Here is a 24,494-nt window from a genome sequence, read left to right as displayed (position 1 = left end):
GACAGCTCGCAGTTGTAACAGGGAGGGCCCAATTTGGGCAGCAGGCTGTGCCTTACTTAGGCCCCTTGCTGGTAAGCATCTTCCTCCTTGATTTGCTCTATTCACTTTGTGTCATCTGCTACATTGCTCTGGAGAAGTGTTGCATCACAAGAGTTGGGTGGATGTCTATAGAATATTTAAAAAAAAATATTTTTTATTGGAGTTCAATTATTTTTTTAATGTTTATTGAGAATGGGCTGAGAGAGTGCTGCTCCAAAGGGTGTGTCTTTCTGACTGCCACGTCTTTGGCTGACAGAAGGACCCTAGACTACAGCTGGGCAGGGTTGGGGGGGTGGGAAACTCACTTTTTAACTCACTTTTTGCCTTTTCTCATTGACACAACCTTTTCAACTACTGTCCCTTTTTATGGACAGACAGACCTGCAGTGACGTGGATGAGTCCTGGTGACAGAGTGGACTCCTTCTGTGGTCTTTGGGTAACAAGGACTATGACGTCACCATGTGATGATTTCAACACCAATACCTGCTCTGTGACCATCCTCCTTTCTCCCACAGGCAGCTTGGCCACTTCACTGCTCATTAGCATTTCCATAAAGGGGTAAACCAGGGGCTGGAGGTGGAAAGCAAACCAGTCAATTTTGCGGCACCTTGTTGTTCAAGAAGCATATAATCAAAGGCAGGAGAGGGTGTTGAAATTAATGACTAGGATTACAATTGGAGATTATTTGTGTCATGGTAATTCCCATTAGATTAGACTGGAGAATTCATTTTTTATTAGTTAGAGAACCTTGCACATATATATATGTCTCTCAGAAGAGTATCCCACTGAGGTGAAAGAGAAATGTTACTATTGCTGCAAAGATGATCATGGCCTCACATAGAGGTCTATCTTTTTGTTAGCCTCCAAAGTGGGGTATAAGCATCCATTCTGTGTGATAATCTATTGTGCTATAAAAGTAATATGTTAGAATTTTTATTTCTGTTTATTTGTATCTAAAATAAGAAAGAAATTGAATTCTAATAATACAGGCTATATGGATTGACAATCACTTATGTCTAAAATTTATAAGTGAATATAGATGTATTTTGGAGATGCATATCCAAAATCTTTCTCTTGTAAGAGTGAATGATTAAACAAATTTGGAGACAATGGTATAAATATGATCACCAGGAGCAAATTCCCTTAGCCTATTAGAAGCTTCTCTGAATTGTACAGGATTCAGAACAAAAAAGATACTTTTATTTAGGTAATTATTCCACAACCTGAATTTAATCACAGCTCAGGGCTTCTTGTCCCAGAAATATTACTGCATATTACCCTGAAGCTTATGTCAAGACAAGGTATCAAGGCAGAAATTTTAAAATGTCATGAAAGGGATAAATAAAATTGCATTAAGTTGGAATTTAAATAGAAAATGGAAGAAGAGTTTCTGAGGAACTCTGAGGAAAGCATAGCAACATGGTCCAGAAGGGAGATATCTTGGTCTGGTAACAAAGGCTGGAGGGGTCCTGTGCAAGAGGTCTTTGGGTGGTGGGGCATCACTGTTTGGTCATCAGCAGTTGGGAGCTGGCCACACAGGAGCTGTGAGCCTCCTTTATTTCATCCTTTCTCTTGTAAATTTTTCTCTCTTTTTGCTTTTAAAGATTTTATTTATTTATTCATGAGAGATACAGAGAGAGAGAGGCAGAGACACAGGCAGAGGGAGAAGCAGGCTTCCCGCAGGGAACCCTATGTGGGACCCCATCCCAGGACCCCAGGCTCATGACCTGAGCCAAAGGCAGATGCTCAATCACGAACCACCCAGATGCCCCCTTTTCTCCTTCTTTCACTCCAACCGTTAGAAGGCATGTCTTTTCTCCACTTATTGAGATATCTTCTGGGAGGAGATAGGTACCTGAAGAATTAGGCCACGTATATCATGAGCATTCTAAACAGAGAGATTGCTGAATGGGAATAATAAAAACAAGGCAACTGTGAATGCTGGTTTTTCTTTTACCATCTTCTTCCAAGACCATTCTTTTAGGTCAGGCTCTGCAAATCAGTGAAACGCACAGCTTATCCCTTGGTTGGGAAAGGCTTATAGTGTCATCTGTTGGGCATTATTTAGGAAAAATAATCTTATTGACTATTTCAGACTTGATTTCTCTAAGTAAGGTAGGTAGGTCCTTGCTGTGATTCTTGAGGCTGCAGGACCCCTCCCTCTGGCCTGATCTGGACTCCCTCCCATGAGATAAAACCAGTAATGGCTCTCCTGACTCAGAGGTTATATGCTCTCAGCCTCTGGGTCACTCTGTCTTATGCCCTTTGGAACGTCCTCGAGTAGGCAGAAGCTAGAGTGGGAAGTTACTGAGGGGGGTTCTGACATGGAAGCTAGAGGAATGTTCAGGCCAAAGGAGTTCAGTTCAAGACAAGGAGAGCAGTGGGCAGCAGTGTATCAGGAGGAGCCAAGGGGTTCTGGCCTGTGTCAAGGTCAAGGCCAGTTTTTGCACCTGGTCATGTGCCCTTTATGGATGTCTTCACGGGTAATAACACTGTGAGAGGAAGCTAGCCAATGTTAGGATCCTGGGCTGTATGTCTTCTTTCTGTGTTCTATTACTTTGCTAGACCTTCATCTTCATTTATTTTTCACATTTTTCTCTTCAAATTACTGAAGTAACTGAAATACATTGAAATAGCTCCTTTTTCAAATTCTATCTCTTGCTCATCAGCATGAAGCTTGTTGGCTGCATATGGACAGTCTTTAAGACTTGTGGCATTTACTGGGTGACTTCCTTGTCCCTGCAAGATCACAAAGATGTCATTGCCTGAAAAGGTTTGGGAAACATAGCTTTGGTTCAGTGCCTGCTCATTTTTTTTCCCCCTCCCATCTGTTTGGGGGCGTTCAATGCCTTGTCAGTGCAGAATGCAAATCTGCTAAGATTTATTTAAGTTGCTTTTGTTTAGCAACTGGCTGTTTTATTGTGGCTTTAAATTTAGCCTCTTACTAATGACTATGTGCATTTTGGAGAGGAGGCTGGCTTTGCAGATAATAAAGCAGCTGTGTGTCTCTGCCTAACTCCCTCATCACATCTTCCTCTACAACCAAACTTCTTTTTCATTAGCTACAGAAAGCTTTGAGGACCTCCTATATCCAGGGCACTACTGAATGCTAAAGAGGATTCCAAGAAGCCCTCAGGGGAAATGAGCGATTCTGGAGCAGAAGAAAGGGTGCAGGCTTTGCAATTTAATGAACTTGAGCCTCAGTTTCATAATCTGTAAAGTGGAGATAGAAGTCTTTATCTGTGTGGTTTTGAAATACAGAAACACTAGACGTAGATGTTTGGCCTCTAGTAGACATTATCATTATTTTAAAAGAGTGATAATATTACAAGGGTGTCTGTGAAATGCCAACCAATTGCATGAAGGAAAATCAGAGGCAGAGAGAGGCTGAAGGCTGTCAGAAAGGAATTCACAGACAAGGATTGTTGTTACTACTATTTTGTCACTAAGAGAAAAAGAGCACACGTGTGTCACTTATTTCTCTGTCTCACACAATGCTGACCTGCCTCCTTTCTGAAATCTTAGCTGCTGTTGCTAATGGACAGCCTGGAGCCTGCTGCCTTTGAGAAATGGACTGTGGCCAAGATTCTGCATCTGGGGCTCACCCAGGTTCAGGAGGAGGTCCATTAGCTCTCTGCTCTGGCTTTGCAGGCATCCTCCCAGAACAGAAGAGAGTCAGAGAAGGAAGCAAAAGGCTGCTGGGAACTCCATGCCCCTGAAGCAGCTGGACCAGGGCAGGAGGGAGGAAGGATGGGGGCAGGAGGGGAGAGGGAGTGTGGTTTTGAGAGAGAGAGAGAGAGAGAGAGAGAGAGAGAGAGAGAGAGCTGACCGTGGCCACTTTCTTGCCCAACCGCCTCCTCCATCATAGTACTTTGGGGTCAAAGTGTCTTGCCTTTACCTGGCTTTCTTATCTCTAATCTGGGAGAGCAGAGAGAAAATTCCTGTTAAAAGGTTCCATGGATCATTTTCAGTGAGCATGTGAGGAAGATACAGCTTAGCACTGCTCATGTCTCACCATTTTTTGATCTTTATTTTCACCCTCGTATACTTTCTCTACTTCCCTCTACTCAATTTTCTTTCTCTTTTCTCCCAAGGGTCGAAAGGAGAGCTGGGAGAGAAGAGGGAAGGGGGGCGGGGCAAGGCAGCCTACATGTGGTTGTGCCTAGTTTCCCTCCTGGGTGCCGGGCTGGAGGAACACTGTCCTTTTCTAGGGAGCTTCTTCAGGGCCATGAGGACTATTTGGCACATTTTGCTGAGGCTTCTCTTCTCTTCTCTTCTCTTCTCTTCCTCTAGAGAGGAGAGAGGAGAGGAGAGGAGAGGAGCGAGAGAGAGAGACTGAGAAGGATATAGAATATAAGAGGCAATCTCCTACTCATCTCCTCTCCTCTCCTCTCCTCTCCTCTTCCTCTTCTCTTCTCTTCTCTTCTTCTTCTCTCTCTTTTTTCCTTTCTTCTGTAGTGCTTGTTTCTTTGGTGTACAAATCTGATAGGAGAAGGCAGATCAAGCAAGTTGGAGGGACTAGAAAACAAATACTGAGAGACGGACTTTCCTGGTGGAATGCCAATAAAGTCATGGCTCCTATAGGTATTGATTTCTAGCCTTTTCTCCTCCATCTTCTGCCATCCAGCCCAGGGAAACACTATGGATGACCATGGATCTCTTAATTCTGGCTCTGCCTTCCTTCTAGAAGTCCTTTGTCAACCCCACAACTTGGAGTCATTTCCTGCCCCTGTGTTACTTTATTTCACATTGGCTTTCTCCCATGGGAGTGATGAGCATGCTGTATTGTAACGAACTTTTAATTGCCTTTCCCTCTCAGTGGACTGTGGTGTCCTAGAGGGGAAGGACTGTGTCTTTTCCTTGTTGTATGCTTTGGGATGTAGTGGACACTCTGTTGATATATGTTAAATGTTTACTGACTGAATGAATCCTGCCATGTAGAACCTGGCACCCATTTACCCTCTTCCCCATCTCCTGAAGCTCACCTGGCTCATGTCCAATGTCTCTGGGGGTATTTTTCTCTGGTGTCCAATATAGAGTTGGCACAGAGCTCAGCTAACACCTGCAGAACCTTCCCCAGACTCCATTTTCAGAATAAGTACATAAATTGGCCATGATGAGACAGTGTCTTATCTTTGTTACATCAAAAAAGTCTGACCTTGAGAATGAGCCTGAGAGGCTCATTCAGTTAAATGTCAGACTTGAGCTCAGGTCATGGTCCCAGGGTCCTGAGAAGGAGCCCTATGTCTGGCTCTGTGCTCAGCTGGGAGTCTGCTTCTCCCCCTCTCTCTGCCCCTCCCTCCTGATCATGCACACTTTCTCTCTTAAATAAATTTAAGAACAATTTAAAAAAGTCTGACCTCACGAGTAGAAATGAAAGGCTTTTTGAGGAGAAGGGTAGATTCGAGAGCAGCTAGGAGGAGATAATACTCTAGCCACTCACAGTGGGTGCCAAGTCTCAGAGCACAGAACAGGGCAGAGCAAAGTGGTACACACCACACACCGTCAGGTTGAGGGTGGGTTGCCATCATTCAGATTCTCCCCAATTCCTTCTAAATGAGCTGAAATCAGATGATCCTCATTTTCAGTTGAGTCCAGGGTAGTAATTTCTTGGAAAGTACAAAGGAAGGCAAAGCCTAATGGGGCAAAGAAGGAAGAACAAGTCAATAAGAATCCAAGGGAGGGAATCGCTTTTCTCTCTGATTTTTGAATAGGTGATGGTCAGAGCTGGCAAAAGCTCAGGATGTGTCAGCAGCGCTGGAAAGGAGATGCTCTTGCTGTAAATCTTGGATTGATTTTTGTTCCTCCTTTCCCACTCCCTTCTGCAGCATCATGCTCTCGACTGCAGAAGCTCTTACACAGGCTCACATTTCTTGGTGAGTACTCCTGAGCTGCCTCCCTAGTGAACCCAGAGCACTCTGTACTCTCCATTAGAGCAAGGATCACATTCTGACTTGGAAGAGTTGTGGGTACAGCTGTCTTTTTCTCTCAGAGCAGACACACTGGAATTTCTCTCCCGCCTGCATTTCTGCATTAGCGGCTACAGACCACTTTCCTCTAAGAAAGGACTCTCCACATATTGTTAATTCCTTGAACTAAATTTGCCCTTTTGGCCAAAGTGCCCAATAGACAGGGAAACTCACTAAGTCCAAGAGTAGTTTTGGCTCCCAGTGGGAAGGAGTTTTACCAGGTAGTCTACTTTGGCCTCCTCCTACTCATGCCCAAGCCAACAGCTCAGGCTCATCTCTGCCTCTTCAGATTGCCTGTATCTTTCTGCCACTGCCAAAGCCCTGTGGTCTCCAATGGCTGTCTCTCTTCTTTCCCTCTCACTTCATTCTTGGTATTCTTTTTTTTTTTTTTAAAGATTTTATCTATCTATCTGGTATCTATCTATCTATCTATCTATCTATCTATCTATCTATCTATCATCTATTTGAGAGATAGAGAGAGAGAGAGAGACAGAGAGAGAGAGAGAGAGAGAGAGAGAGACAGCACAAGCAGGGGGAGGAGCAGAGGGAGAAGCAGACTAGCAAACTCTATGCTGAGCACAGAGCCCAATGTGGGGCTCGATCCCACAACCCCAAGATCATGACCTGAGCTAAAACCAAGAGTCAGATGCTTAACTGACTGAGCCACCCAGGTGCCTCCATCCTTGGTATTATTTATTTAAAAGACCTCTAAGATTGTCCCCTCTTCACTCCATCTCACAGAGAAGTGACAACTGGTCTTATTGCTTTTTCTGGGTGAGAAATAAGAGGATCACATAAAGCTGACCTTTAATTCGTGACTTCCTTGTGGACAGTGACTATGCTGTGTTCTTACTCATGAGGGTGAGTCTCCCAATTGCTCTGTCCCCTTCCCCTTCTTAAGTATAGACTGGAGGAGAAAATTGAGTTAGAGAGGTTTGGATAATGCCTGACATTTATGGAGAACTTCCTGAGTAACAAGCATTATACTAAGTTTTTTACATATTATTTGTTTATTCTTTGCACAAACCTTATAGGTCAAGTATTACTGTAAGCTCATTTTATTAATGCAGAAACTGAGCCTCAGAGAGGCTGAGTTGAGTTACATGTTCAGAATACCCCAGCTGTACAGTGATGGGGCTAGGGTTTATGACTTGCTCTAAAATAATGGTATTAACAAATAGTCACTTCCCAATAGATGTCTTTTAAATGCCACTGTAAAGTTTGCATCTTTGAGACCATCAGATGGATAAACATCCATATCACTGCTTCTCATAGAAATAGACTATTATGGTCTATTTCTTTATTGTTGGCCTAGCAGGAAATAGTCTAATTCATTACTTATGAACTAGTTCCTAGAACTAAGACCATAAACCTTGACTTAGTACAGGAAGTGGCATGGTTTACATGCTCAGGAAACAGTGACCAGAATGAAATATTTGGCAAATTTTATACTCTGATTGAGAACCGGAGAGCTGGGGGAAATACCCGAACATTTTTCCATGCCACTAAATGCTTTCCCACCATGTGATTTTTAATGGCTGCATAGTACTCTATTGTATGGCATGCCACAATTTAAGGGGTGTTACTGAAAGCTAGGATTACTTAAAAAAAGAGAATTTGAGGATTAGGTCTGTAGTAGTTAGCTTTTCCAGCTTTAAAAGTTTGCATGGGGCTAGCTGTGTCCAAAGAAGGAAGCCTATATAGTTGTGTGATTTTCTAGGCAACACCAGGGGTGAGGGGCATGTCTTTTAGTCAAGCTTTGTACCAGCCACCTCTATAAAGTTATCCAATTCAATCTTGTAGTCTTAGAGAAGGTCAAAGATTCAGGTTCCAGATGTCTTAAAGCATCTACAGAAAATACAATCCCCTTTTCTTAATCCAATGGGGTCAGACTTATAGTTTAGATCTACAGAAGCCTTTATTAAGTGAAAGAAGATAGAAGCCCTACAACATTCCTAACTGGGTGCCAGTCATGGGAAAAATGTCTATAATATGATTCCCTGTCTTGGCTACGTTTGAAAGAATGGTATGTTCTGAAAAAAACCTAACAACCCCACAAAGGGGGTTTATTCTGATGTTACTTACTGGCTAAGGATCAAAGCATTAAGAGAGACAAGAGAGATCATCAAAGCAGGAAGAGTCTACAGATATCAGATATGATGAATTAGTCATTAATTAGAGTCATGTCCTTGAATTGTGCTCCTGCACCTGGCCAAGCCATTTCCTGTTTTGTTTCAGGTCCCAGATAATAGATTTTCAGAGTGGACAGTTGATGGATAATAATGATGGTATCTCTCAGGCAGAAAGGGATGAGATACTGAGATGGGAGGAGAGATAAGGAACAACCATTAGTTTGGTGGGGGCAGGGATCAAGTCTTCTCATCCTCAATTCCTCAGCACGTAGCATAGCATCTGTCATATAGTAGTAGATATTTAACATATATTTTGAGAATAAATACAGAAGTTAAAGCAGAACTGTGAGCTGCCCACTGCCATACTTGGTATTACAACAGAATGCATAGAACATGTGGGTATGTTCTATGGGTATGGAGTCAATGTCCTGTCAGAGTTTGGGCCTGGGCCTTCCTCAGATTCTTAGCTGACAGGTCAGGAATGTCCCAAGGGACCATTTTACTTCAATATTCTCAGGATTAGAAGTGACTAAGAAGGGATGGTGTTTAACTCTAAATTGATGAGAAGGGGTGATGAGAAAGCATGTTGGCTTGAATCTGTAGTAGCAGGATCCCCTCCCATCAGCCATGCTTTGAGTTGTGGGGAGAGACTGGGGGGTGGTGGTATGCTGGTGTCTGTAGAGTAAGAGATGACCTGGTTGACTTTGATTGTTAACCAACCTATTATACTGGAAAGGTTGGGAACCACAAGTTTAGATGTAAAGAATTTCATTTACAGTTAGCCTAATCCTTACATGTTTTCTTCTTCTTTTTCTTTTTTTAAAAGATTTTATTTATTTATTCATGACAGAGTGAGAGAGAGAGAGGCAGAGACACAGGTAGAGAGAGAAGCAGGCTCCATGTAGGGAGCCTGACCTGGGACTTGATCCCGGGTCTCCAGGATCGCACCCCAGGCTGAAGGCAGTGCTAAACTACTGGACCACTGGGGCTGCTCTGTTTTCTTCTTTCTGGGAAGGTGGAAAGCTCTTCTTCAGAACAAAGATATCCTGGTAGTGACACATGCAGAATCAAAATCAGATTTGTAAACTTCAGTTCCTGTTTTTTTTTTTTTTTTTGTTGTTGTTGTTGTTGGAAGAGCTTTGGGAAAGTCAAATAAGCTAGAGAAAAGAGGATCTGTTCCCCTTTTGTAAAGCCAAGTTGGCCCATATTTATATTCCACCTCTTACACAATTAGTGTGAGAGATTAGAGTTGGGAGATACCTTCTGTAATAAGCTATCAGAAAGCCCTATTGTGTTGAGAAAAAATGAAGCCCTTGCAAATGATGGCACTTGAAATGAGAACTTCCTGAGCAAGTAAATGGTAGAAGACTCAGCATTTTAACAAATTATTTCTGTCTTAGTCTGCCATTAAGCTATGGAGCTTCCTCCTCAAGCTCTTAATAACTCAAATAATCCATATTGATTCAAAAGGAGACTCAGGGGCTTACAGAATCCCCAGCACACAAGCATCAAAAGTGTCTCCTGATCCAGCAGGAAGCCAGTTCTCCAATGGATGTTACTCTTGGCTGGGAACAGCGGGGAGGAAGTGGTGGCCTTGCGGTGACAAATGGAGAGACTATGAGTCACTCCAAACCCTATCCAAACCTCATCTTGGCACCTTGCTTGTGGAGACACATGCCGTGTAATGGTTGAGAGTACAGGCTTTGGAACTAGGCTGCCTGGACAAGCTACCCAACTGCTCTGCCCCTCAGTTTCTCATCTGCAAAAGGTGTGTGTGGGAGGGTAATAGCACTTACTGTATTGGGTGTTGTGAGGGTTAAATAAGCTAATACATGTTAAACAGAACAATGCCTGGCACATTTGGTGACTGATCAATAAGTGTTTGATATTATTACTCTATATGGGCTTCAGTCTTCTGAGGCTCTGATCTAAGGAACTTGGTAGGACAATGATTTTCCTGAGTGGCAGGAAATTTATAATGATCTGTGATCACAGAAAGGAAGAATAACATAGCAAGGGAACACCCACAAGCAAACAACACAGTTTGTTTCAGCCAGACAATCCAATATCCTTCCCTAACATACTTTTCTTCCAAAAAGGAAATCAAGGTAACTGGAGTTCTACTTCCTTCTCCTGACCATACATATCTTCTATAATGGGCACCAGCTGTCATTTAATGAAAAGCTCTATAGCCAAAGGGAAAACAGCCCGAATAATCCATGTATTTTGATTCATACATAGTAATAATAGTGGATAACATAGATCAGAGTAATAGGGAGTTCCTATTACTTACCACTTATGCTGTGATTAAAATGTCTTTTCCAACATTGATACCCCATTATTTCCCATTCCTTTTACTATAAGAATTGCTATCTGTATTTTAGCCCATTTCAACAAATATTAGTGGAATATTTTCCATGTAGTAGGCACTATGCTAGTCTTGAATAGGATAATGCCCTTTCCTGCAAAAAGGAGGAAAGGAGACATCTATGTCCAACACTGAAAATAGGTCGAAGTATTAAATGTGAAGATTTTGGGGCCAGAGCCTTGGAATGAATGATAGTTTCCTGTGTCAGTACACGTTAATAAAGTCTTCAGCCTTTTTAGCCAGAAAAATATTCCAAGGTCATTTATGCTGAAATGACCCAAGAACCAGACCTCATTTCAAGGCTCTGAGCAGCTTTCACATACACTAAATCAATAACAAATATGGGGCCAGCCTGGGAACATTGGAACAATAAGAACATGATATGAATGAGAATAAAATTTAAGCTTTGCATGGCTGACTCAAGGCTTTCCAATTGATTTACCAACAGAATTGAATTCAGATTCCATATTTTGTCCAGCTTCAGAGTACACAATGCAACGAGCCTAGCTTTTCTCTGTGGACTAGTTAGAAATGCTACTGGTCAGCCAGAGCCCAGGGAGTTGGTGACAGTGCTCAAGGCCTTCCTCTGATGATTTTTTTTAGCAGCTGTAATTCATGTTCCATTATCAAGAGAGAACTGGCAGGTCCAACTCTCAAGCCCCAGATTTTCTCCACAAACTGATACTATGCCTCTTGCATAGCCCACAAACTCTCAGACTCAGTTCACTATGTTATTCTCTAAATCTGCTTCCCTACTGTGGATACCAGGAATGTACCAACATTCATCCAGTTGCCAGAGCTAGAAATCTGAGAGTCATCTCTGTTTCACTAGTCACTGCTATTCAAGGAGGAGTGAAATCATTTGCATGTCTGAATACTGCATGAATCTGTCCTAGCCTCTTCATACTAAGTGACTTTCAGTATCAAAGCTTGGGGGAAGGAGAGCATTGCTGAAATTATGGGAGTGGGGATGAGGATGTCAGAGGGTCAGGTTGGGGAGGATAATCTCTTACCTTGGAGCCACGACTTCTCTCCTCATCCCTCATCTGGATTAATGTAATAGCCTCAATCTTGTCCTCCTCTGCTCCATTTCCAGATTGCTGCCCAAGGAATGTTTCTAAAGTGCATCTCTTAGGAAAACATTGTTATGAATCTCTTGACAAAATGTGTAATGAAGGGTATGGAGAATTTAGTCAGAGCAGATAATGAAACAGTTTTAGTGTTGGTACATGAATATGAAGACAAGTCAATGCAGCAACAAAGAAGGTCTAGAAATAAACCCAGGAGTATATGGGCATTATTCGTGTAGATAAAGATAGCATTTCAAAGCCATGGGGATTAGTGGATAGTTGTTCTTTTCTCTTCGCTTGGACTACAGGGGGGTCTCTGTGTTTGCCATGGTTGCACTGCAAGTGGTGTATGAGCATATTTACTCCTTTGGGGCCTGAGTGGCCTTCCTAGAGTGTTTCTTGGAATCAGGGTACACTTAATTTTTACTTATAGTCCTTTAGTAAGAAGTGGCCACCAATAGCTGCAAAGGTGGCTGAAAATGTAGCCATGTGCCTAAAAGGAAGGAAAGAATGGATTTAGGTGGACAGTAGCATTCTGCTTCTTTCAATCATCCCGTAAATATCAATTCAACACCTACAATATGATAAGCACATTCTAGGTGGACAAAACAGGCAAAAAGATCCGTGCCATCATGGTTATCTACCTCCAAGGGCAGAGCAGGAGTGGGATGGGCACACAACCCCAAATGAGAAAAAATATATATAATGTCATATGTTACTAAGTGAAATTGTCAGAAATAAGGCAGAGAAGATTTATGGGAAATTAAGGGAAACAGAAGTGGCTTGTTGCAGTTTTAAGTAAGGTAGTAAGAGAAGGCTCCTCTGAGGGGCAGATATTTGAGCGAAGCCCAAGAGGCGACGGAGTCAGCCATGTGGATCCATGTGGGAGAAGAGCGATCAGGTAGTGGTAAGAGGATGTGCCAGCACCCCAGGGAGGATGATGCTTGGAGTTCTTGACAAAGAACAAGGAGGTCCCTGTGGTGAGCTGAGCAAGCAAAGGGGAGAGTAGTAGGAAATGAGGTCAGGGGATATTGTGGAGGGTGGTGGAGGAGGAACTGTGAGGGCCCTAGTCAGGGGCCACTGGAGAGTTTTGAGCCAAGGTCTGTCATGCTCTGATTTACATTTGAAAGGCTACTATTTTACAATTCAACCCTGAAGGGCAAAGATAGAAATTAGGAGGTAATTACAATAATCTAGGAGAGATCCAATTTTAAAAGGGGCAGAGAATCTGAATAGATATTATTCCAAAGAAGACATCCAGATGACCAACAGACACATGAAAAGATGCTCAACATCACTGATCATCAGGGAAATGCAAATCAAAACCAAATGAGATTCACCTTACCCCTGTCAGAATGCCTAAAATAAAAAACTCAAGAAACAATAAGTATTGGAGAGGATCTGGAGAAAAAGGAATTCCTTTTGCACTCTTGGTGAGACTGCAAACTGGTGAAGCCACTGTGGAAAGCGCTATAGAGGTTCCTCAAAAAATCAAAAACAGAATTATCATATGTTCAAATAATTCCATTACTGGGTATTTACCCACAGAAAATGAAAACACTAACTTGAAAAGATATATGGACATATGATTTTACTCTTATGTTGAAGTTAAGAAACAGTACCAATGAACAAATAAAAAAGAGACAAACAAAAACTCCAGACTCTTAAATGCAGAGAACAAACTGAGGGTTACCAGAGGGATGGGTGAAATAGGTGATGGAGATTAAGTGTGCACTTGTCTTGTTGAGCATTGTGAAATATATAGAATTGTTGAATATATCTGAAACTAATATAACACTATATGTTAATTATATTTCAGTAAAAAAAAAAGAAAAATATATACTGACCTATCATCTCTCTCTCTCTCTCTCTCTCTCTCTCTCTCTCTCCTCTTTTTAAAAAATTTGCATCAAGGAAATAAATCTGGGTTCAAATTCTTTCTAGGTTTGTGATGTTGGACAAATTACTTAACTTTGAGGTTATTATTTTATCGTAAAAAGGGGACTATAATGTTTATCTTTCAGATTTGTTTGTGGGTTGGATAAGTAATATACATAAAGCACGGTGCTTTTATTGAGCATCAGAAAAAAACCTTTTTTTAAAAAAGATTTTATTCATTTATTTGACAGAGAAAGAGAGAGACAGCACAAGCAGGTGGAGCAGCAGGCAGAGGGAGAGGGAGAAACAGGCTCCTCACTGAGCAGGGAGCATGATGTGGGACTTGATCCTAGGACCCCAAGATCATGACCTGAGCCAAAGGCTCAGATGCTTAACTGACTGAGCCACCCAAGTGCCCCAGATAAAACCTTTATAGAACTGGAAGGTATTATTATTTTCCTCCCTTTACAGATGTAGCTCAAGTTCACATGTGCCTGAGTGAGATCCACACTGGACTTCAGACTTTTGCTTCCTAATCTGATGCTTTTCTTATTTTACCATCTCCCTACTTTGTCTCCAGGCTTAGTGAATACTGATGTCCAGTTGCAAACAGCTGGGTGTGGATGATACCCCTGGACTTCTGGGGTGGGCAGTTTGAAGTTTACCTCAGTGGAATCCTAAAATGACAGCCAATCGGTCAACATCATTAATGAGCTCCTTGTTATTTGCCCAGCACTGCCTGTAGTTGCTTTAAGGGCCACAGGTAAACGTGCAATCCTTTTCTGTGCTCTCATTGGGAAGACTGTCTGGTTTCACTGATAGGGTGGATATCTATAAAATGATAGTGAATGTGACAAGCCAGGGTACACAAGGTGACAAGAGGGCCATGTCCAGGCTATAAGGCTTGCTCTTCCAAGGAGCTGAATGGATGCAGGGAAGGTGATGCTGGGTTTCCCAGAGAAGGTGGTATGAAAGCATCTCAAGGAAGGTATGGGGTCTGGCTCGTTGGGAGGAAGGAGAGGGCAGTCTGGAAGAGGAGAGGATAGGAGAAGCAACAGCTCTGCCAAATTTCTGTTTTTCATGCACTTGAGGTAATGGCAGTTATGTTTTAAAAATAACTGGAGGCCTCGGGTGTCAGCAGCAATGAGTTTCTGCGAGATAGCCAGGTTACAAGATTAAAGCCTGCAGGCCTGCCCAGTCTATTCAAACTGATGGCCTTGTCTGAGACCCACATCAACAGGGCTCACATGTCCTCTGTCCTGCTGTGCTCAGTTTGGGGCGTGTTGGAGGCTGAGAGTTGAGACAGGGAGCACAGGGAAGCCAGGAGACAGAGAGACAGACACTAGCCCAGCTTCAGGAAGGAGCAAGTGCCCTTAGACAGCGGTTTGTCAAGCTTGGAGCTACAATTCAGTGTCGGCCACCTCTTGCAGAGTGGCAGAGGGAGGAAGTGGGGTGGGGTGCTCATGTAGGGAATGGCTGGGGTCAGCATCCACCAGCAGCCCTCCGACTTGCACCTTCTTGGGTGCTGGGACTGCGAAACTCTATTAGGAATGCAGTGAGCATGGCTTCAGTGATAGTCTGAGCTCCAATGAGGTCATTCTAACAAAGCTCGAGGAGAAAGAGATCATTCCAGAGGGAGGAGGAGGGACTCATTATGCTCACACTCAGACATGGATATGAAATCCAAACAGTTTTTCTAAAAACAATCCCTTAAAATAGTCATGACCTGCTGCAGAACTCTTGTGTGTTACTGATAGGATTGCATATAGCATAAGGGTTTTAGGGGGGGATTTTGGCATAATGTATGTACTTTTTTAACCTGACAATTCTAGTTCTGGGGATTCATTTGAAGGAAACCATGGATGTGGACAGATTTATTGATGCATGATTCACAGGGTTTATTGAAACATTACCTTTTTTCCTATTATAATAGCATCTTTATTTGTAAAAATCCAGATATAAAAATGTATTATTTTAGTCTTTCCAAGTTTACCTTCTCATAAAAACAAAAGGCACATAAAAATCTTTCCTGCTGTCATTTCCTTAGATGATGTTTTATAAGCAACCCCCCGACCCCCCATATAGCTACATGCTTCATTTCGGGGCATCTCGTCTTCCCCCACATGTGGAACCATTACTTTTAAAGTGTGAAAAGTTTTAAACTAAATGCTTAAGAACAGGAATGTGATTAAATAAGTTACAAGGAGTTCTTATGAGGAAGTACAAAGCAAACATCAAAAATAGCATCCTAGGGCAGGGGTCAGCACACTGCAGCCCACGGGCCAAATCCCATGAGCTGCTAGATCCTTCAGCAAGTAATGGTTTTACATTTTTAATGGTTATATAAGCACTTACATAATTGCCTCAATTTTGCTTCTTGGCCTGCAAAGCCTAAAATAGTATATAACCCTTAAAGAAAGAGTTTGCTGACCATTGCTATGGAGGAATACTTAATGAGATGCAAAATTTTCATTACCAATGTAGCTAGTAGAGGATACAGTGTTAGTCTGGGTCTAAGTTATCTATTACTGAGTAACTGTCCCAGAATTTAGTAGCTTAAGACCATAATCATTTTACCTGCTCATGATGCTTTGGGTTGAGGGTAGTTGAGCTTCTTACATGGCAACTGGCTTCTCTGAGAGCAAAAGCAGAAGCTACCAGCCTCTTAAAACTGGGCATATTTTCACCCTACTGCATTCCACTGATCAGTGATGATCACAAGTTCAGCCCAGATTCAAGGGGTTTGGGGGAATGTTCTACCTTTTGATGGGAGGAGCAACATGCATGCATGGAGTGGGGATAACAGTAGCACCTGTCTTTAGAGACCATCAGAGTGTGCAACAAACGGCACATATACATAGATACAGATACACGTTCATGGGCTTCTAGTGATGACCATGAGAGCAACTTTCAGGGGGTACTGACATGTAAAAAGAACAGCCTTGCCTATTTTAGAAATCTGCAGTAGATGTCTGTTATATTCACGCTTACCTATCATCTTTTGAACAACTTTCTAGATTTGGGTAGATGAGCCAATGGATAAGACAGGTGGATGAATAATGCATCCTCCTTGCAGGTAGGATGCGAGCATGTGATGGTATCATGTAAAACAAAACAAAACAAAACAAAAACAAACCCAAAACAAACAAATTAAGAAAGCTTGAAGTCTGGAGCCAGACTGTCCAAGTTTAAATCTCAAGTCTGTCACCTACAGTCTGTGACTTTAGACTAGTGATAGAATCTTTATGTATTGAAGTTTCCTCATCTGGGATAATTGTAAAATAACACCCTAGGGTTGTTGTGAAATGTCAATGAGTTAATTCTTTTTTTAAAAAAGATTTTAATTATTTATTTCAGAGAGAGAGAGAGAAAGAGAGCTTGCAAGCTTGAGCAGAGGAAGGGGCAGAGGGAGAAGTATACTCCTCGCTGAGCCAGGAGCCCAATGTGGGGCTTGATCTCAGAACTGTGGGATCATGACCTGAGCCAAAGGCAGATACTTAACTGACTGAGCCACCCAGGCGCCCTGAGTTAATGCTTTTAAAGAGCCTAGCACAGTGTCTGGCACACAGTGAGTGCTCAGTAAGTGTTAGGATAGGTCCTGGGCTCTGCCCATCAGACCTCAGCAAAAACTTCAATTCAGGGAGCCTGGGTGGCTCAGTGGTTGAGTGTCTGCCTTTGGTTCAGGTCATGATCCCAGGATCCTAGGATAGAGTCCTGTATCTTCTCCCTCTGCCTATGCATTTGCCTCTCTCTCTGTGTTTCTCATGAATAAATACATAAAATCTTTAAAGAAAATAAATAAAAATAAAAAACCCCTTCAATTCAGTTGTGAACAACATGAGACAGCAGATGTGGGGCAGTGTGGGGCTCAGAGCTGCTGGTACTGGTAGCTGCAGAGGCATACAGCTTTTCCCCAGCCACAAGATCCAAGTGGAATTGGTGGTAGGAGCAATTAAAATAAAGCCCAGTTCCAGGCATTTATACTCAGCAGGTGGTTTCCCCACTGGATCTCTGTGGTTTGGGGCATTATTCCTGGAAGCTTCAAGTCTTAATATGTTATTCATTTATTTTTATTTTATTTTTTTGGCAAATTCAATAATGTGAGCTAAAATATCTTTTAATAAATTCATTTTTTTTCTCCTAAACTAACCAAGTGGATTCTGTGTTTGATATTCCAGCACCAGGGATATTCCTTAAAGGCATACTCTTATATGTTGCATGTACAACACATGCAAATCCTGGGAGATATTACACACAGAGTCTTCAGTTTTTAATATTATTATTGTTGTGTAATGTGCCTAATACGGAACTAGGGGAGCTAATTTGGATTCCTGCCTAATTAAGTGTCATGGGCCTGGAATCAGATCTGTTCTGCTCAAATTTGCTTCTCCTTAGTTCTCTAGAACTGGACATGTGAAATGGCCTTGGTTTATCACATTCCAGAATTGTCTGATAATGACCAGAACTTCCTTTTGTCTAGGATGTTTAACATTTTTTCCCCCTTGGGTGACATAAAATTTATATAATTTTTGTATTTGTCTGATGCATTTAGGTGAAACAAGTGAGTAGATCTAAGAAATACCTTTGGTGTTCAGATTTGGAACATACTAACATCCATCTGGAAAATTTTCAGTAGTCATAGGCAAGTATTGTTAAAAGATGCCAAGAGCCCAGGAGAAGGAAACGCAAACATTTCTGGACTGGAGGTGAAGCTTGAGTGGCACGCTGAGTCCAGCCTCGATGACATGTATGGTAGTTGTTGTAAGGGGAGAGGGCTGAAACTGGGAGAAGGTTATAAAAGATTTAAAGGGGAGAGGAACTTTTTTCTGGGAAAGATGGGATATTGTGTAAATTGAATGTACACGTTTGAGCTGGGCTAGAATAAATTGCCAGTGCTCATGATGTTGCAAGAGTCAAGACATCAGAATAATTTCTCAAGATTTCATGAGGCAACAAAATACTACTATTTCTATATTAGTCCAGGAATACCCAGAGGGGTTCATGATGCCAGTAACAATGAGTAACAACTCATCTCAGAGAGATGAGTCCATTAGGCCTTCTTAAGATGTTTGCTGGCTGCAAGATGGCATTGGCTCTGTGGATGGGGGGACAGGGAGATATGGATGAGGCACTTGGGCAGCCAGGGTATCAGAGGGTGGTATTGACCAGAGTCTGGGGTAGGAGTGATGAGTTAAAAGAGGGCAAAGCACAGCACTATAGTGAGTGAGAAAGGTCCTAAAAATAATATTAGAGCTAGTTGGAAATATATTTCATGTATCCAGTTCACATTTTACTAAGATCATTCCTGCTCAAATATTACACGGAGGTCGGTATAGCTTTTCTGTCTTCCCACTGAAAGCATTACTATGGATCTTTGCTTCAAAGTGAGAAGAATTGGGACCAAGTTTAAACTTGAGTTCTTAGGTCCATATTTTATCTGTGTGTCCTCAAGCCTATTATTTCACCTTGCTATGTCAAAAAAGTTGTATCTGTAAAATAATCAAATAGCACTCATTTTATTTGTAGGGCTATTCAATTGTGATATGAGATGGCATTGGAGAATTATTATTAATTTTGTTCATTGTGATAAAGATAAATGCCATGGTGCTTGTAATTTACTAAATACTTAAGTAAAAAAAAGTTGTAGATGTATAGCAAGACGCTCACATTGTAAAGTCCAAGAGATGTATATTCAGGTTATTAATACTACTTCTCTCTGTGTTTAAAATTTTCCATAATTAAAAGCTAGAAAAAATGTGGATCTTATTTAACTCAAGGATTGCTACAAGGATCAAATGAGAAAATGGTTGGAAAATATTTTATAAATGGTGGAACACTAAACAAGTGTGGGTTATATTTCTTCTCATTGTTCTCTTAGTTATTCGAATTCTACTTTTGTCTAGATGTGCTTTCTCTCTTTTTCACCTTCCCCACCTATCCCAGATGTTTAAGGGAATGTTTTCTGATAATATTTTCTTTCATTGTGCAGAATGGAAGTAACAAAATCTACAAAGATCACTGGGGGAAAGCAAAGGTCTAGGTTCCATTCCTTTCTCTCTGTGAGGAGTGGTTTCTCAGATGGCCAGCTAATTACAATATATCATGCTTCCATTTCCACTCACCAGCTTGCCAGCTTCTGGAAAGACCTCCACGCTTGGTTCTAATAATTAATGCTTTTGGTCTAAGAAAGAGAAGAAAATGATGCAGGGCTAATTACTGAGGTTTTGTGGGATTACCTTTCAGCCATTTATCTGACATTTTTCTCAGAACTTTAAATCCTTTGGAAAGAGAGCATTTGGGGCAAGTGTATTGGTACAATATGAGTACGGGACATCTGTTCTCTTCCTTTTTCCCAAACTCCAAGAGTTAGTCCTAAGAGTTGAATACAGCTACATTTTCCCCTTCAATTTTAATGAAAATAAATTAATGAGAAACATACTATCCTTTGCAGTTTCATTCTCCTTTCACATAGACATAAATTTTTCTGAGCAGTTGGGAGCACTGTACTTGGTAAGAAAAGACACTTTATATTTAGCTATTTGCATATTAATGCTGCTACACCATCCCTCATATGGATGATGTATTCCAGATATTAAATTGCTTGCCTTCTTGTACTTTGAATGAAACTATGACTTGGAGACAACAAATTCTCAAGGCTGGCCAGAAGCCATGCCTCTTTCTTTCTAAACCACTAGCACAGTGGGACCCTGGGTAAACTTGAAAAATCATTTTGCTTCTGCAGCTTCTCTCTCTACCTTTGTGAAATTAGAGCAATGGTATATTCAACTCCAGTTCTTTCCTTAGGGGATATGACTAATGGGAAGGATGTTTACAGAGTGCTTTGGTTGCTTTAGAGAGGATGTTCTATTCAAGGCAATAATAGAAAAACTTACAAATCATGAGACCTCTGGGTAGTATGTTATCTGCATACAAAATATTCATATTATTGTTTCATATTTTGCAAATTAGATCTCTCTAGCACAACTGGGATTAAATTGGATGGGCATTTTTTTTTTTTCATTCTCAGAAGCCATGCTGTTGTTTTGTTTGAAGACTAAAGCTGTAAATCCTCAACCAGTGATAAAATAATGATCAATAAGATTGACAAGATATATGAAATAATTAAGAGGGTTGGAGACAAAAATCCTACTAGAAAAAAAATCAGAAAAGCTATTCAGTTGATCATTCCTAGCAGAAAATCCCTGTGAGTAACTAAGTATCAAGCACCCACCTCAATGAGTTCCACAGCCCACTTTCTCATTATGGGACAGGCTCCAGACTTTGATTACCGAAATGGAATGCATTTTATAGCCAAAACTGATGATTTTACGTGAAGCAAATTGTAAAACTCAGTAATCAAGTATACTTCTACTTTTGGTTTCTGAAGAGGCAAAAGACCAAATTGATATCATATAATTATTTTGAGGAGGCATTTTTGGGGTACGTTCTTTGTGTATGATGAATCCTAATTATCAACCTCTTCAAAAGTCTCCTTGTAATTCTATAGGGTAATACTATTTGGCACAATGGTCCTGAGCTGAGAAGTCACAGAATCAAGAAGATCAGAGCAGCAGGGACCCCCAGAGATTACTTGAGGGACCTCTCTCCTCTATAGAGGATGAAACTGAGGCTCACAAAAAACCCTTATTAAAAGATATTTGATGTACTGTGCAAAGGATTTGTTTACTAGTTGACCAAATATTCATTGAATACCCACTATGTTTTAAACAAAAATCTATTGATTACCTCCTTTCTGCCAGGGAATGGATAATAGTTCTCAAACAGAATGGGGATTAATGGGAGAGATTACATACAAACAAATAATTAAAGGGTGGTAAGCCATATTCAAAGAGCTATGGAAAATGGGGCATCCCACCATTTCTCATACAAGAAATAGCCTAGAACAGTATTTCTTAAACTTTATAAGATATTCTGATCTATAATATTGGGGGTCTTGGGAAAAAATTTTTGGTGATATAGTATTAGGAAATGATACATAAATTTTTCTTGGAGGTTTACAGTATACAGAAGTTCTGCAGTTAAAAAGATGCTTCTCACATTTATGTGAGCATGGACACCATCCCTTGACCTAACCTTCTTCTCATCTTTCCTTTACTCCTTCTCCTCCTCCCTCTTCTTCTCTACCTTAGCCTCCTTCTTCCCTCTCTTCTTCCTCCTTCCTACTTTTTCTGGCAGAACCTTTTTTTACATCTCACAGAATGCTCAAGTTCTTATAGGACATTGTTTAGGAAGTTCTGAAAAGTGTTTTAACCATTTCTGAATTAACCAGAAAGCTCCATTAGCTAAGAGATCATATTCTCAAAAGACTCTGCTAATGGAGGTTTCAAAGTAATTCCAAACCATGGTTGGAATCAGTAATAATTAACAGTAATAATCAGTAATAATAGTAATTAACAGTAACAAATTAACAACTTTTCCTCATCACATTATGAAGAATGATGAAGCAATAATTAATACAATTTGGGGGACTTTGATTATTAACCAGAAATGACATTTGGAGATGTAATATAACAAACAATTGCTTCCTGTTTTGTTCCAATTAATCTAATATGACTGGCACAAGAAATAATCCAGGAGGTATAAGATTTCAGAGCAAATACATATTTGAGGAAGTGCTCCCAGTTGCCAATAAATGCAGGCTGAAACTCTGAATATAAAAACAGTCCATTCTAATGGAAATTAGAGTAATAGAGAATGTTATATCATTCCTTTCTTGAGATTTCATCAATATCAGCATCACAAATTATGCCCTGGGGCAGTCAGATTATGTTTCTTTTTTTTCTAGAAATCTTATTTAGTTCTGTAGGGGACTGCAACATAACACATCTTTGCATAGTCCTTTACTGAATTTATTACCTATATTCCTGTAAGTTGCCTTGTATATTTGATATATATGGCATATACGATAAATATATTACATTGCATATATAATATATATTACATACATATATGATTTCTTTTTTTTGCCGTTGTTACAACCCTGCTTAAAATTCTGTATTGTGGCAGCGAGGTAAATGTAATCGGACAGTGGTGTTTAGAGAGTAGGCTGAGTGATAATAAGCTCCTATATTATTTGTCAAGTCAGTCTCTCTGGGAAGACTAGAAATAAAACTGGTTGGATTTTTTTTTTTTTTTTACATTCCCTCAACCTACTGCCTTTTCTTTTCTAACCTCTTATAATCCCTGGCAACAACTGTTGGTAGCCAATACAAATCTAATAACCAATAATGGATTCCCTAACAAAGTGCTGTGGCAACAGACCCTAGCGTTTGTTCAAATCTCAGCTCTGCTGTCACTTCCTCTGGGAAGATTTCTATAAGATGGGACTCTCTGCCCCTCTTAGAGGCTCTATAGCGCCCTTCTCTGGCTCCTTTCCCTAGGTCTCAGATCTCTTTGTTTACCATAGTCTGTGTCTCTCATCTCTTACAGTAAAAAGTTTCCATGTAAATTTTACTGGACCTGAGTTTTCCTCTTTATGACAGTACTTACCTTGTCATATTGAAGTAGCCTGTTTGTCCATATCCCTCTCTAGACAGGGTATAAGTTAGATGAGGACAGCCTCCATGTGTGTCTGGCTCATTTCAGAGTTCCTGGCGGCTAGCAGAGCAGACAGTCCATAAATAAATCAAACGTAATTGAGTTGGACTGACCCCTGCTCGGTTCAAAACCTGTTGCACCTCTTCGTGGACCTTGCTGGGCTGGCACTGCCTTGCTCATCTATCAAATGAGATGTCAGTTAAGCAACTTGCCCATTGGGCTTCAGATCGTGTTTCTGAACTTAGAACACTATACTGCGTGTCTCCGCAGAGCCTGAATCCCTCCCACAGACAGGTGGCCAATAACGCGCTCTCTCTCTCCACTCAGGCATGTGCATGAACTTGCAAATCCAGGGCAATTCCATTCCTCCTTGATGCCTTCCTTGGAATATCCCAAGCAAACCTTGTTCATACAGCTGCATCTTCTCTGCCTTCAGGGAGAAGGTCCTCAGCAAATAGGCACGATTGTATGCTAGACTGCCACTAACTATTCTGGACCCACGTCACTCTGTGTGTGAACTAACTATTGTGTCTCCCCTGACAGTAAACCCAGAATGAGTGAGTGGCTTTAAGTCCAACAACTCTCGACTTTCCTTGATTTTTCTCCTCATGTGTTAATCATTTAGGAGTTCACCTCAATCCTTCTTAATCTTTTTATATTTTTATACTGTATCTGACACGCTTCCATCTTTTGTAGTTGGTAAGCTTTCATGTATTTTGATTTGTCCTCGATTTACCCCTTTCATGCTTCAAGGACATTTTCTGTACTCTAGACTGTATTCTGGCTGCAGTCCTGTTCTTACTATAAAGTATGTTAGGAGCTTCAGGAAGTATCTTATCCTCTCTGGAGATTAGCTTAGGTACTTGCTTTATGTCTCAGCTCAGAAACTCTAAGAGTATCGTGCCAGTATTTGATTACTGGCAGTGATTTCCTGTATTCTTAATTTGTGATCTGTATCTTAATCATCTCTTGGGTTGAGAGCTAAAATAATTATAATACTGTAAATGGTACTACCACTACAGCTACTAATAACTGAAATTTTTATTATTACTGAGCACTTTCCATGCATTATCTCATGTAATCTTCATAAAATACTGTCATCTCAGTGGTCTCTCCATCTCATAGACAAGGAAACTAAATTCCTGGAGGTTAGGCAACTTGTATAAGGTTTCAGGTTGGTAAGTGGCAGACCCAGGATTCATATTCAGATGTGTCTAATATTATAGTTAATTCTTTTAACTACTTGCTTTATCTCAACAGAGGCTGGCACAGGAAACCTCATGGAACCAATCATGAGGAGAGTTTTCTTGGGTTCCCCATCTCTACCCACTCTCGGCCAACCTCCAAAGGGTTATTAATCACTTTCTGCCCAGTACTAAGTGACTCTCAACCACTGTGGGACCTTCAGTTTCCATATTATTCCTGTTCCCATGACATGCTTATCAAGTGATCCTCTTTCAGTTGTAGGTCAAGAAGCTTT

At 41.0% G+C, this 24,494-nt stretch overlaps 1 protein-coding gene and 1 long non-coding RNA gene across 7 annotated transcripts in view; one reads left to right on the top strand and one right to left on the bottom strand.

The window, feature by feature from the left end:
- LOC490356 (lymphotactin) overlaps window positions 1–24,494 on the top strand; it is a 190,195-nt gene that overhangs the window by 83,484 nt on the left and 82,217 nt on the right. The gene's annotated exons all lie outside the window — the stretch shown is intronic.
- On the bottom strand, window positions 4,422–23,239 carry LOC102152661. Of its 3 annotated transcripts, none has more exons than XR_005362140.1 (4): window positions 22,967–23,239; window positions 19,579–19,637; window positions 5,536–5,675; window positions 4,464–4,521 (listed from the first exon to the last, which is right to left on the bottom strand). It is a non-coding gene; the product is annotated as an uncharacterized LOC102152661 (long non-coding RNA). The 3 variants fall into 3 exon arrangements; XR_005362141.1 differs by having other exon boundaries at window positions 5,543–5,675; XR_005362139.1 differs by having other exon boundaries at window positions 4,422–5,675.

Source organism: Canis lupus, chromosome 7 (assembly GCF_011100685.1).
Source record: "Canis lupus familiaris isolate Mischka breed German Shepherd chromosome 7, alternate assembly UU_Cfam_GSD_1.0, whole genome shotgun sequence".
Taxonomy (NCBI): domain Eukaryota; kingdom Metazoa; phylum Chordata; class Mammalia; order Carnivora; family Canidae; genus Canis; species Canis lupus.
The sequence above is the reverse complement of the archived record's forward strand: the minus strand, read 5'-3'. Positions and strand labels throughout refer to the sequence as shown.